The sequence below is a fragment of the Somniosus microcephalus genome, chromosome 3 (genome assembly GCF_052327205.1).
Source record: "Somniosus microcephalus isolate GS21.2 chromosome 3, FLI_Smic_1.0, whole genome shotgun sequence".
Lineage (NCBI taxonomy): Eukaryota > Metazoa > Chordata > Chondrichthyes > Squaliformes > Somniosidae > Somniosus > Somniosus microcephalus.
In genome coordinates, this window is record NC_140989.1 from 156,494,171 (window position 1) to 156,508,283 (window position 14,113).

Genomic DNA, 14,113 nt, shown 5'->3' on the forward strand with positions numbered 1-14,113 from the left:
CACTCACTGGCAGGACACACTGCGTGACACACTCACTGGAACGAGGCACCGTGGGACACACTCACTGGAAGGAGACACCGAGGGACACACTCACTGGAAGTAGACACCATGGGGCACACTCACTGAAAGGAGACACCGCAGGACAGACTCACTCGAAGGAGACACTGCGGGACACATTCACTGGAAGGAGACACCACGGGACAAACTCACTGGAAGTTAAAACCATGGGAAACATTAACTGGAAGGAGACACCGCGGGGCACACTCACTGAAAGGAGACACCGCAGGACACATTCACTGGCAGGAGACACCGCGGGACACACTCACTGGAAGGAGACACCGCGGGACACACTCACTGGAAGGAGACACCATGGGGCACACTCACTGAAAGGAGACACCGCAGGACAGACTCACTCGAAGGAGACACTGCGGGACACATTCACTGGAAGGAGACACCACGGGACAAACTCACTGGAAGTTAAAACCATGGGAAACATTAACTGGAAGGAGACACCGCGGGGCACACTCATTGGAAGGAGACACCGCGGGGCACACTAACTGGAAGGAGAAACCGCAGGACACATTCACTGGCAGGAGACACCGCGGGACACACTCACTGGAAGGAGACACCATGGGACACACGCATTTGAAGGAGACACCGCGGGGCACACTAACTGGAAGGAGAAACCGCAGGACACATTCACTGGCAGGAGACACCGCGGGACGGACTCACTGGAAGGAGACACCGTGGGACACACTCATTGGAAGGAGACACCGCGGGCACACTAACTGGAAGGAGAAACCGCAGGACACATTCACTGGCAGGAGACACCGCGGGACACACTCACTGGAAGGAGACACCATGGGACACACGCATTTGAAGGAGACACAGCGGGACATACTCACAAAAGGAGACACCGTGGGACACACTCACTGGAAGGAGGCTCCGTGGGACACACTCACTGGAAGGAGACACCGCGGGACACACTCAATGGAAGGAGGCACCGCGGGACACACTCACTGGAAGGAGACACTGCGGGACACAGTCACTAGAAGGAGCCACTGTGGGACCCACTCACTGGAAGGAGACACTGCGTGACACACTCACTGGAACGAGACACCGAGGGACACACTCACTGGAAGTAGACACCATGGGGCACACTCACTGAAAGGAGACACCGCAGGACAGACTCACTCGAAGGAGACACTGCGGGACACATTCACTGGAAGGAGACACCACGGGACAAACTCACTGGAAGTTAAAACCATGGGAAACATTAACTGGAAGGAGACACCGCGGGACGGACTCACTGGAAGGAGACACCGCGAGACAGGCTCACTGGAAGGAGACACTGCGGGACAAACTTACTGGAAGGAGACACCGCGGGGCACACTAACTGGAAGGAGACACCGCAGGACACATTCACTGGCAGGAGACACCGCGGGACACACTCATTTGAAGGAGACACAGCGGGACATACTCACTGGAAGGAGACACCGTGGGACACACTCACTGGAAGGAGGCTCCGTGGGACACACTCACTGGAAGGAGACACCACGGGGCACACTCACTGAAAGGAGACACCGCCGGACAGACTCACTCGAAGGAGACAGTGCGGGACACATTCACTGGAAGGAGACACCATGGGACAAACTCTCTGGAAGGAGACACCGCGAGACACACTCACTGGAAGGAGACACCGCGGGACAAACTTACTGCAAGGAGACACCATGGGACACACACACTGGAAGGAGACACCGCGGGACACAGTCACTGGATGGATACACCGCGGGACACATTCACTGGAAGGAGACACCGTGGGACACAATCATTTGAAGGAGACACCGCGGGACACACTCACTGGAAGGAGACACCGAGGCACACACTCACTGTAAGGAGACACCGCGGGATACACTCATGGAAGGAGACACCGCGAATGCCCTCACTGGAAGGAGACACCATGGGACATGTTCACTGGAAGGAGACTCCTCAGGACACACTGACTGGAAGGAGACACCGTGGGACACAGTCACTGGAAGGAGACACCGTGGGACACACTCATTTGAAGGAGACACCGCGGGGCACACTAACTGGAGGAAGACACCGCAGGACACATTCACTGGCTGGAGACACCGCGGGACACACTCACTGGAAGGAGACACCATGGGACACACTCATTTGAAGGAGACACAGCGGGACATACTCACTGGAAGGAGACACCGTGGGACACACTCACTGGAAGGAGGCTCCGTGGGACACACTCACTGGAAGGAGACACCGCGGGACACACTCACTGGTAGTAGACACCGCGGGAAACACTCAATGGAAGGAGGCACCGCGGGACACACTCACTGGAAGGAGACACTGCGGGACACATTCACTTGAAGGAGACACCGTGGGACAAACTTACTGGAAGGAGACACCGTGGGACACACTCACTGGAAGGAGACACCGCGGGACACAGTCACTCGATGGAGACACCGCGGGACACACTCACTGGAAGGAGACACCGTGGGACACACTCATTTGAAGGAGACACCCCGGGGCACACTCACTGGAAGGAGACACCGCAGGACACATTCACTGGCAGGAGACACCGCAGGACACATTCACTTGCAGGAGACACCGCGGGACACACTCACTGGAAGGAGACACCACGGGGCACACTCACTGAAAGGAGACACCGCCGGACAGACTCACTCGAAGGAGAAAGTGCGGGACACATTCACTGGAAGGAGACACCACGGGACAAACTCCCTGGAAGTTAACACCGTGGGAAACATTAACTGGAAGGAGACACCGCAGGACACTCTCACTGGAAGGAGACACTGCGGGACCCATTCACTGGAAGGAGACACCGCAGGACACATTCACTGGAAGGAGACACTGGGGGACACATTCACTGGAAGGAGACACTGCGGGACAAACTTACTGGAAGGAGACACCGCGGGACACACTCTCTGGACGTAGGCACCATGGGACACACTAACTGGAAGGAGACACCGAGGCACACACTCACTGGAAGTAGGCACCACGGGACACACACACTGGAAGGAGACACCGCGGGACACTCTCACTGGAAGGAGACACCGTGGGGCACACTCACTGGAAGGAGACACTGCGGGACACATTCACTGGAAGGAGACACCACGGGACACACTCACTGGAAGGAGACACCGCGGGACATACTCACTGGAAGGAGACACCGCAGGACACATTCACTGGAAGGAGACACTGGGGGATACATTCACTGGAAGGAGACACCGCGGGACACATTTACTGGAAGAAGACACCGCGGGACACACTCACTGGAAGGAGGCACCGCGGGACACACTCACTGGAAGGAGACACTGCGGGACACAGTCACTGGAAGGAGACACCGTGGGACCCACTCACTGGAAGGACACACCGCGGGACACACTCACTGGAAGGAGACACCACGGGGCACACTCACTGAAAGGAGACACCACGGGACACATTTACTGGTAGGAGACACCGCTGGAGACACTTACTGGAAGGAGACACTGGGGGATACACTCACTGGAAGGAGACACCGCGGGACACATTTACTGGAAGGAGACACCGCGGGACACATTCACTGGAAGGAGACACCGCGGGACACACTGGAAGGAGACACCGCGGGACAAACTCACTGGAAGGAGACACTGCAGGACACATTCACTGGAAGGAGACACCGCGGGACACATTTACTGGAAGGAGACACCGCGAGACACACTCACTGGAAGGAGACACCGCGGGACACACTCACTGGAAGGAGACACCGTGGGACACACTCATTTGAAGGAGGCACAGCAGGACATACTCACTGGACGGAGACACCATGGGACACACTCACTGGAAGGAGACGCCGAGGCACACACTCACTGGACGTAGGCACCACGGGACAAACTAACTGGAAGGAGGCACCGAGGCACACACTCACTGGAAGTAGGCACCACGGGACAAACTCACTGGAAGGAGACACCGCAGGAGACATTCACTGGAAGGGCCACCGCGGGACACACTCAGTGGAAGGAGACACCATGGGACATACTCACTGGAAGTAGACACCACGGGACACACTCACTGGAAGGAGACACCACGGGGCAGACTCACTGGAAGGAAACACTGCGGGACACACTCACTGGAAGGAGACATCGCGGGACACTCTCACTCGAAGGAGAAAGTGCGGGACACATTCACTGGAAGGAGACACCACGGGACAAACTCCCTGGAAGTTAACACCGTGGGAAACATTAACTGGAAGGAGACACCGCGGGACACTCTCACTGGAAGGAGACACTGCGGGACACATTCACTGGAAGGAGACACCGCAGGACACATTCACTGGAAGGAGACACTGGGGGACACATTCACTGGAAGGAGACACCGCGGGACAAACTTACTGGAAGGAGACACCGCGGGACACACTCTCTGGACGTAGGCACCATGGGACACACTAACTGGAAGGAGACACCGAGGCACACACTCACTGGAAGTAGGCACCACGGGACACACACACTGGAAGGAGACACCGCGGGACACTCTCACTGGAAGGAGACACCGTGGGGCACACTCACTGGAAGGAGACACTGCGGGACACATTCACTGGAAGGAGACACCACGGGACACACTCACTGGAAGGAGACACCGCGGGACATACTCACTGGAAGGAGACACTGCAGGACACATTCACTGGAAGGAGACACTGGGGGATACACTCACTGGAAGGAGACACCGCAGGACAGACTCACTCGAAGGAGACACTGCGGGACACATTCACTGGAAGGAGACACCACGGGACAAACTCACTGGAAGTTAAAACCATGGGAAACATTAACTGGAAGGAGACACCGCGGGACACACTCACTGGAAGGAGACACCGCAGGACAGACTCACTCGAAGGAGACACTGCGGGACACATTCACTGGAAGGAGACACCACGGGACAAACTCACTGGAAGTTAAAACCATGGGAAACATTAACTGGAAGGAGACACCGCGGGACAGACTCACTGGAAGGAGACACCGTGAGACAGGCTCACTGGAAGGAGACACCGCGGGACAAACTTACTGGAAGGAGACACCGCGGGGCACACTAACTGGAAGGAGACACCGCAGGACACATTCACTGGCAGGAGACACCGCGGGACACACTCATTTGAAGGAGACACAGCGGGACATATTCACTGGAAGGAGACACCGTGGGACACACTCACTGGAAGGAGGCTCCGTGGGACACACTCACTGGAAGGAGACACCACGGGGCACACTCACTGAAAGGAGACACCGCCGGACAGACTCACTCGAAGGAGACAGTGCGGGACACATTCACTGGAAGGAGACACCATGGGACAAACATTCTGGAAGGAGACACCGCGAGACACACTCACTGGAAGGAGACACGCGGGACAAACTTACTGCAAGGAGACACCATGGGACACACACACTGGAAGGAGACACCGCGGGACACAGTCACTGGATGGATACACCGCGGGACACATTCACTGGAAGGAGACACCGTGGGACACAATCATTTGAAGGAGACACCGCGGGACACACTCACTGGAAGGAGACACCGAGGCACACACTCACTGTAAGGAGACACCGCGGGATACACTCATGGAAGGAGACACCGCGAATGCCCTCACTGGAAGGAGACACCATGGGACATGTTCACTGGAAGGAGACTCCTCAGGGCGCACTGACTGGAAGGAGACACCGTGGGACACAGTCACTGGAAGGAGACACCGTGGGACACACTCATTTGAAGGAGACACCGCGGGGCACACTAACTGGAAGGAGACACCGCAGGACACATTCACTGGCTGGAGACACCGCGGGACACACTCACTGGAAGGAGGCACCATGGGACACACTCATTTGAAGGAGACACAGCGGGACATACTCACTGGAAGGAGACACCATGGGACACACTCATTTGAAGGAGACACAGCGGGACATACTCACTGGAAGGAGACACCGTGGGACACACTCACTGGAAGGAGGCTCCGTGGGACACACTCATTTGAAGGAGACACAGCGGGACATACTCACTGGAAGGAGACACCGCGGAACACACTCACTGGAAGGAGGCACCATGGGACACACTCATTTGAAGGAGACACAGCGGGACATACTCACTGGAATGAGACACCATGGGACACACTCATTTGAAGGAGACACAGCGGGACATTCTCACTGGAAGGAGACACCGTGGGACACACTCACTGGAAGGAGGCTCCGTGGGACACACTCACTGGAAGGAGACACCGCGGGACACACTCACTGGTAGTAGACACCGCGGGAAACACTCAATGGAAGGAGGCACCGCGGGACACATTCACTTGAAGGAGACACCGTGGGACAAACTTACTGGAAGGAGACACCGTGGGACACACTCACTGGAAGGAGACACCGTGGGACACACTCATTTGAAGGAGACACCCCGGGGCACACTCACTGGAAGGAGACACCGCAGGACACATTCACTGGCAGGAGACACCGCGGGACACACTCACTGGAAGGAGACACCACGGGGCACACTCACTGAAAGGAGACACCGCCGGACAGACTCACTCGAAGGAGAAAGTGCGGGACACATTCACTGGAAGGAGACACCACGGGACAAACTCCCTGGAAGTTAACACCGTGGGAAACATTAACTGGAAGGAGACACCGCGGGACACTCTCACTGGAAGGAGACACTGCGGGACACATTCACTGGAAGGAGACACCGCAGGACACATTCACTGGAAGGAGACACTGGGGGACACATTCACTGGAAGGAGACACCGCGGGACAAACTTGCTGGAAGGAGACACCGCGGGACACACTCTCTGGACGTAGGCACCATGGGACACACTAACTGGAAGGAGACACCGAGGCACACACTCACTGGAAGTAGGCACCACGGGACACACACACTGGAAGGAGACACCGCGGGACACTCTCACTGGAAGGAGACACCGTGGGGCACACTCACTGGAAGGAGACACTGCGGGACACATTCACTGGAAGGAGACACCACGGGACACACTCACTGGAAGGAGACACCGCGGGACATACTCACTGGAAGGAGACACCGCAGGACACATTCACTGGAAGGAGACACTGGGGGATACACTCACTGGAAGGAGACACCGCGGGACACATTTACTGGAAGAAGACACCGCGGGACACACTCACTGGAAGGAGACACCGCGGGACACACTCACTGGAAGTAGACACTGCGGGACACAGTCACTGGAAGGAGACACCGTGGGACCCACTCACTGGAAGGACACACCGCGGGACACACTCACTGGAAGGAGACACCACGGGGCACACTCACTGAAAGGACACACCACGGGACACACGCACTGGAAGGAGACACCGCTGGAGACACTTACTGGAAGGAGACACTGGGGGATACACTCACTGGAAGGAGACACCGCGGGACACATTTACTGGAAGGAGACACCGCGGGACACATTCACTGGAAGGAGACACCGCGGGACACACTGGAAGGAGACACCGCGGGACAAACTCACTGGAAGGAGACACTGCAGGACACATTCACTGGAAGGAGACACCGCGGGACACATTTACTGGAAGGAGACACCGCGAGACACACTCACTGGAAGGAGACACCGCGGGACACACTCACTGGAAGGAGACACCGCGGGACACACTCACTGGAAGGAGACGCCGTGGGACACATTCACTGGAAGGAGACACCGCGGGACACACTCATTGTAAGGAGACACCGCGGGACACACTCATGGAAGGAGACACCGCGAACACACTCACTGGAAGGAGACACCATGGGACATGTTCACTGGAAGGAGACACCGTGGGACACACTCATTTGAAGGAGACACCGCGGGGCACACTAACTGGAAGGAGACACCGCAGGACACACTCACTGGAAGGAGACACCGTGGGACACACTCATTTGAAGGAGACACCGCGGGGCACACTAACTGGAAGGAGACACCGCAGGACACATTCACTGGCAGGAGACACCGCGGGACACACTCACTGGAAGGAGACACCATGGGACACACTCACTGGAAGGAGACACCATGGGACACACGCATTTGAAGGAGACACAGCGGGACATACTCACAAAAGGAGACACCGTGGGACACACTCACTGGAAGGAGGCTCCGTGGGACACACTCACTGGAAGGAGACACCGCGGGACACACTCACTGGAAGGAGGCTCCGTGGGACACACTCACTGGAAGGAGACACCGCGGGACACACTCAATGGAAGGAGGCACCGTGGGACACACTCACTGGCAGGACACACTGCGTGACACACTCACTGGAACGAGGCACCGTGGGACACACTCACTGGAAGGAGACACCGAGCGACACACTCACTGGAAGTAGACACCACGGGACACACTCACTGGAAGGAGACACCGCGGGACACACTCACTGGAGGGAGACACCATGGGGCATACTCACTGAAAGGAGACACCGCAGGACAGACTCACTCGAAGGAGACACTGCGGGACACATTCACTGGAAGGAGACACCACGGGACAAACTCACTGGAAGTTAAAACCATGGGAAACATTAACTGGAAGGAGACACCGCGGGACGGACTCACTGGAAGGAGACACCGCGAGACAGGCTCACTGGAAGGAGACACTGCGGGACAAACTTACTGGAAGGAGACACCGCGGGGCACACTAACTGGAAGGAGACACCGCAGGACACATTCACTGGCAGGAGACACCGCGGGACACACTCATTTGAAGGAGACACAGCGGGACATACTCACTGGAAGGAGACACCGTGGGACACACTCACTGGAAGGAGGCTCCGTGGGACACACTCACTGGAAGGAGACACCACGGGGCACACTCACTGAAAGGAGACACCGCCGGACAGACTCACTCGAAGGAGACAGTGCGGGACACATTCACTGGAAGGAGACACCATGGGACAAACTCTCTGGAAGGAGACACCGCGAGACACACTCACTGGAAGGAGACACCGCGGGACAAACTTACTGCAAGGAGACACCATGGGACACACACACTGGAAGGAGACACCGCGGGACACAGTCACTGGATGGATACACCGCGGGACACATTCACTGGAAGGAGACACCGTGGGACACAATCATTTGAAGGAGACACCGCGGGACACACTCACTGGAAGGAGACACCGAGGCACACACTCACTGTAAGGAGACACCGCAGGATACACTCATGGAAGGAGACACCGCGAATGCCCTCACTGGAAGGAGACACCATGGGACATGTTCACTGGAAGGAGACTCCTCAGGGCACACTGACTGGAAGGAGACACCGTGGGACACAGTCACTGGAAGGAGACACTGTGGGACACACTCATTTGAAGGAGACACCGCGGGGCACACTAACTGGAGGGAGACACCGCAGGACACATTCACTGGCTGGAGACACCGCGGGACACACTCACTGGAAGGAGACACCATGGGACACACTCATTTGAAGGAGACACAGCGGGACATACTCACTGGAAGGAGACACCGTGGGACACACTCACTGGAAGGAGGCTCCGTGGGACACACTCACTGGAAGGAGACACCGCGGGACACACTCACTGGTAGTAGACACCGCGGGAAACACTCAATGGAAGGAGGCACCGCGGGACACACTCACTGGAAGGAGACACTGCGGGACACATTCACTTGAAGGAGACACCGTGGGACAAACTTACTGGAAGGAGACACCGTGGGACACACTCACTGGAAGGAGACACCGCGGGACACAGTCACTCGATGGAGACACTGCGGGACACACTCACTGGAAGGAGACACCGTGGGACACACTCATTTGAAGGAGACACCCCGGGGCACACTCACTGGAAGGAGACACCGCAGGACACATTCACTGGCAGGAGACACCGCGGGACACACTCACTGGAAGGAGACACCACGGGGCACACTCACTGAAAGGAGACACCGCCGGACAGACTCACTCGAAGGAGAAAGTGCGGGACACATTCACTGGAAGGAGGCACCACGGGACAAACTCCCTGGAAGTTAACACCGTGGGAAACATTAACTGGAAGGAGACACCGCGGGACACTCTCACTGGAAGGAGACACTGCGGGACCCATTCACTGGAAGGAGACACCGCAGGACACATTCACTGGAAGGAGACACTGGGGGACACATTCACTGGAAGGAGACACCGCGGGACAAACTTACTGGAAGGAGACACCGCGGGACACACTCTCTGGACGTAGGCACCATGGGACACACTAACTGGAAGGAGACACCGAGGCACACACTCACTGGAAGTAGGCACCACGGGACACACACACTGGAAGGAGACACCGCGGGACACTCTCACTGGAAGGAGACACTGCGGGACACATTCACTGGAAGGAGACACCACGGGACACATTCACTGGAAGGAGACACTGGGGGATACACTCACTGGAAGGAGACACCGCGGGACACATTTACTGGAAGAAGACACCGCGGGACACACTCACTGGAAGGAGGCACCGCGGGACACACTCACTGGAAGGAGACACTGCGGGACACAGTCACTGGAAGGAGACACCGTGGGACCCACTCACTGGAAGGACACACCGCGGGACACACTCACTGGAAGGAGACACCACGGGGCACATTTACTGGAAGAAGACACCGCGGGACACACTCACTGGAAGGAGGCACCGCGGGACACACTCACTGGAAGGAGACACTGCGGGACACAGTCACTGGAAGGAGACACCGTGGGACCCACTCACTGGAAGGACACACAGCGGGACACACTCACTGAAAGGAGACACCACGGGACACATTTACTGGTAGGAGACACCGCGGGACACACGCACTGGAAGGAGACACCGCTGGAGACACTTACTGGAAGGAGACACTGGGGGATACACTCACTGGAAGGAGACACCGCGGGACACATTTACTGGAAGGATACACCGCGGGACACATTCACTGGAAGGAGACACCGCGGGACACACTGGAAGGAGACACCGCGGGACAAACTCACTGGAAGGAGACACTGCAGGACACATTCACTGGAAGGAGACACCGCGGGACACATTTACTGGAAGGAGACACCGCGAGACACACTCACTGGAAGGAGACACCGCGGGACACACTCACTGGAAGGAGACACCGCGGGACACACTCACTGGAAGGAGACGCCGTGGGACACACTCACTGGAAGGAGACACCGCGGGACACATTCATTGTAAGGAGACACCGCGGGACACACTCATGGAAGGAGACACCGTGGGACACACTCATTTGAAGGAGACACCGCGGGGCACACTAACTGGAAGGAGACACCGCAGGACACATTCACTGGCAGGAGACACCGCGGGACACACTCACTGGAAGGAGACACCATGGGACAAACTCATTTGAAGGAGGCTCCGTGGGACACACTCACTGGAAGGAGACACCGCGGGACACAGTCACTAGAAGGAGCCACTGTGGGACAAACTCATTTGAAGGAGACACCGCGGGACACACTCACTGGAAGGAGACACCATGGGACAAACTCATTTGAAGGAGACACCGTGGGACACACTCACTGGAAGGAGTCTCCGTGGGACACACTCACTGGAAGGAGACACCGCGGGACACACTCAATGGAAGGAGGCACCGCGGGACACACTCACTGGAAGGAGACACTGCGGGACACAGTCACTAGAAGGAGCCACTGTGGGACCCACTCACTGGCAGGACACACTGCGTGACACACTCACTGGAACGAGGCACCGCGGGACACACTCACTGGAAGTAGACACCACGGGACACACTCACTGGAAGGAGACACCGCGGGACACACTCACTGGAAGGAGACACCATGGGGCACACTCACTGAAAGGAGACACCACAGGACAGACTTACTCGAAGGAGACACTGCGGGACACATTCACTGGAAGGAGACACCACGGGACAAACTCACTGGAAGTTAAAACCATGGGAAACATTAACTGGAAGGAGACACCGCAGGACACATTCACTGGCAGGAGACACCGCGGGACACACTCATTTGAAGGAGACACAGCGGGACATACTCACTGGAAGGAGACACCGTGGGACACACTCACTGGAAGGAGGCTCCGTGGGACACACTCACTGGAAGGAGACACCACGGGGCACACTCACTGAAAGGAGACACCGCCGGACAGACTCACTCGAAGGAGACAGTGCGGGACACATTCACTGGAAGGAGACACCATGGGACAAACTCTCTGGAAGGAGACACCGCGAGACACACTCACTGGAAGGAGACACCGCGGGACAAACTTACTGCAAGGAGACACCATGGGACACACACACTGGAAGGAGACACCGTGGGACACAATCATTTGAAGGAGACACCGCGGGACACACTCACTGGAAGGAGACACCGAGGCACACACTCACTGTAAGGAGACACCGCGGGATACACTCATGGAAGGAGACACCGCGAATGCCCTCACTGGAAGGAGACACCATGGGACATGTTCACTGGAAGGAGACTCCTCAGGGCACACTGACTGGAAGGAGACACCGTGGGACACAGTCACTGGAAGGAGACACCGTGGGACACACTCATTTGAAGGAGACACCGCGGGGCACACTAACTGGAGGGAGACACCGCAGGACACATTCACTGGCTGGAGACACCGCGGGACACACTCACTGGAAGGAGACACCATGGGACACACTCATTTGAAGGAGACACAGCGGGACATACTCACTGGAAGGAGACACCGTGGGACACACTCACTGGAAGGATGCTCCGTGGGACACACTCACTGGAAGGAGACACCGCGGGACACACTCACTGGTAGTAGACACCGCGGGAAACACTCAATGGAAGGAGGCACCACGGGACACACTCACTGGAAGGAGACACTGCGGGACACATTCACTTGAAGGAGACACCATGGGACAAACTTACTGGAAGGAGACACCGTGGGACACACTCACTGGAAGGAGGCACCGCGGGACACAGTCACTCGATGGAGACACCGCGGGACACACTCACTGGAAGGAGACACCGTGGGACACACTCATTTGAAGGAGACACCCCGGGGCACACTCACTGGAAGGAGACACCGCAGGACACATTCACTGGCAGGAGACACCGCGGGACACACTCACTGGAAGGAGACACCACGGGGCACACTCACTGAAAGGAGACACCGCCGGACAGACTCACTCGAAGGAGAAAGTGCGGGACACATTCACTGGAAGGAGACACCACGGGACAAACTCCCTGGAAGTTAACACCGTGGGAAACATTAACTGGAAGGAGACACCGCGGGACACTCTCACTGGAAGGAGACACTGCGGGACACATTCACTGGAAGGAGACACCGCAGGACACATTCACTGGAAGGAGACACTGGGGGACACATTCACTGGAAGGAGACACCGCGGGACAAACTTACTGGAAGGAGACACCGCGGGACACACTCTCTGGACGTAGGCACCATGGGACACACTAACTGGAAGGAGACACCGAGGCACACACTCACTGGAAGTAGGCACCACGGGACACACACACTGGAAGGAGACACCGCGGGACACTCTCACTGGAAGGAGACACCGTGGGGCACACTCACTGGAAGGAGACACTGCAGGACACATTCACTGGAAGGAGACACCACGGGACACAGTCACTGGAAGGAGACACCGCGGGACATACTCACTGGAAGGAGACACCGCAGGACACATTCACTGGAAGGAGACACTGGGGGATACACTCACTGGAAGGAGACACCGCGGGACACATTTACTGGAAGAAGACACCGCGGGACACACTCACTGGAAGGAGGCACCGCGGGACACACTCACTGGAAGGAGACACTGCGGGACACAGTCACTGGAAGGAGACACCGTGGGACCCACTCACTGGAAGGACACACCGCGGGACACACTCACTGGAAGGAGACACCGCGGGACACATTTACTGGTAGGAGACACCGCGGGACACACGCACTGGAAGGAGACACCGCTGGAGACACTTACTGGAAGGAGACACTGGGGGATACATTCACTGGAAGGAGACACCGCGGGACACATTTACTGGAAGGAGACACCGCGGGACACATTCACTGGAAGGAGACACCGCGGGACACACTGGAAGGAGACACCG